Here is a 2922-nt window from a genome sequence, read left to right as displayed (position 1 = left end):
AGATGCATTTCTGCATCAAAAGGAAAATTTTCAAAAAATTTTCGCCTACGGTTTTCATGGCTAGGGCTCGATATGTAAATAAATAAATAAATAAGTTTTTTATTATGAGCGGGAGTGAATCAAGAGCGGAGCTCAGAGCGAAATAAAATACCGGAGCGGAGCTAGAGCGGAGCAATGAAAAAAATCTTTGCTCCGAAGCCCTGGTTTTTACCATCTCCTGTAAAATTTGAATAACCTCACAAACGCTTGATAAGCGGTTTTTTTACTTTAAACGACGATAAACACATGTATAGATTTGAAAAATTTACCACCATGCAAAAAATCGCTGTTACTAATTTTCAATTTTGATCGTACTATGTAGACTTGTCCATAAAAATCAAAAACTATTTAGGTAAAGATTTTAATTATCTTTTCCAACAGTTTGACCAAATAAAGAAAAACATCATCAAGTGCTTAATCAACCTTACTTCTGACTTAATTTATAAAACTGTCGTCAGCATTTTGGCACTGCATGCACATATACACTGATTTAGTTACGTATACGCAACGTACTCCGTAGCCTGCGTTTAAAATAATACACTTGTCTGATTTAATTAAGCCAACCACAAAGAACTAAACGTAATTACTTCTAAATGTAGTTACTCATTTCCACTTACTGTTAGTCATTTTTCTGAATGAAACCTGAGTAGCTGCAAAATATCCTAAGAAATACGAGAAACTCTTAAAAGAAGAGAAATTGCAGATAGCCTACGGGCAGCAATAGCCTAAATGCCATAAAATTATTTTCATATAATTGCATAAGATTTGCGTCAAAAGCTTAAATCATTAGTAAGTAAATACTTAGGAGTTTACTTCAGCTGAAATTTTAACTAATCATTAACTTTGAAATTGTACTTGATGAAACTGCCGTAAGTGGCACATTTATTGCACTTGCGGAATGAACTTTTCTATTTAAACATTACCAACTGGGTCAGTAAGGGAGGGAGTCAAGAATTTCCTAAGGAATAAAATCCCCAGCGTTGCGGACGTTACATTCGGACGCTTCTTTTGACTTTTTTGTCGAAAAAAAATTATAAGTTCCATTTTTTGTGGTACAAGGGAAGGTACTTATGTGAACAAAATAAGGGAAATATGAATTTGAATTAATGTTTGTGTATTTTATTTCCAAGTTTGTGTTCGCACGTTACTGAAAAAGGAAGCGATTTTGGTATGACCATCAAAGTCAACCGATTCGCGCAAATTGTAATATATATGGAGAACAAAATCTAAAACAATACTTTGAAGAAAAAATAATCAAGTTATCAATGTGTATTATAAAATAAAACTAAAGATTGGATTAACTTTAAAACAATTGTATATGTGCGTTCGGGACGTTGCGTTACGGACGTTACTCTTTTTGCCGTTGAAAAAATTGTTTTTTTTAAAGCGATATTGTTGTATTTTATTAAAAGATAAAGTGTTCAAAACTAAGGCTATTTGGAGCTTTGTTTCAAGAAGTAAGAGGGGCGAATCATATATCTCAAATAAGTGTGAAAAGAAATATGAAATAACAACATGGTGTACTATTCGACACAAAAGGCGAAGATTTGAATTGCATGTATTTTTTCAGATTTTTGTTAACTATTTTTCGGATTCGCCCATATAAGAAGTTCTGAAACCTAACTACTATCTCAACATTAATACGATAAGTAAGCAGCAAATGTTAAGTATTTGTGGAACAATTTAGGGCCAATTTCACAGTACGTAGTTAACTCAGAATCGACAGTTAACTAGAGATTTTCAGTACAAAATTCTGTAGTTAACTCCCGATTCTGAGTTAACTACGCATTGTGAAATTGGCCCTCAGAACTGGCTACTGAAGCTATCCCATTTGAATTATGCAGTGGGAACTCAGCATAAGGACAGCCAAATTTTTACCTTAATCATTCGCTTGTTTCGCATACGCAAATAAGAAATTGTGTAAATAAAATTCAGCAGTTTATATGTGTATTTTATGAAGCAAATGAAAAGCAATAAATCGACCATTTGTGGCCCTAAGTAACGCGTAAGTAAATAAATGTAGGGTTTTCATGCCCTTATGAAGAATGTAATAAAATTTTATTTTTGTTGCGCAACAAAGTGTGGCATTAAAGGAGAAATTTGCTCCGAAAGCCACAGCGATAATTCACATGTCAAAAGACTCAAAATCGTATAAACTTATCTGCATAACAGCATGTGCGCTTATTCTGCGAAAAGTGCATAACTTCTTTTATGTAAACGATTATGGGCGCATGATTTGAATGTGTATGTAAACACATAACGTGCCATTTCAGCGTTAAGCTCGTATCTGCAATAGAATCATTTTGAAAATATCATGAAAAAATATTTATTTAACTTGGTTATAAGGAATTTATTTAATGCTATATATTTTTATACCCGAGCGCACTTGTGCACAAGGATTTAATAACTTTGTTCACATAACGGTTGTTTGTAATGCTGGACTTCCACTAAGCATTAAATGGCAAAAATAACAAAGTTCGGCATTAAAAAATAATCGTGTCATTAGGTTACAAAAATTGTCTTAAGTTCATTTCCACATGGCATTTTTTTAAATGCATAAATTTTTTGTCATTTCAATGCCTAGTGGAAATTCGGCATAAGAGCCAAAACGAATCGAGATAGATGTAGACAAATGTATACAAAATGCTCAGAATGAAAAGAGAAGTCGATTAAGCCATGTCTGTCTGTTCGTCCGTCTGTCCGTGTACACGATAACTCGAGTAAAGATTGAGATATCTCAACGAAATTCGGTATGTAGGTTTCGATCCAAGGTAGGTTGGTATTGAAAATGGGCGGAATCGGACTGTAACCACGCCCACTGCCCATATAACAGTATTTTCGAAAATTGCAAAAACTACCATATTTCAGTAAATATTGGATCCA

This window comes from Rhagoletis zephyria, unplaced genomic scaffold (assembly GCF_001687245.7).
Source record: "Rhagoletis zephyria isolate East Lansing unplaced genomic scaffold, Rhagoletis_zephyria_1.1 Rzeph_scaffold_05910, whole genome shotgun sequence".
In the NCBI taxonomy this organism is placed as follows: domain Eukaryota; kingdom Metazoa; phylum Arthropoda; class Insecta; order Diptera; family Tephritidae; genus Rhagoletis; species Rhagoletis zephyria.
The sequence above is the reverse complement of the archived record's forward strand: the minus strand, read 5'-3'. Positions refer to the sequence as shown.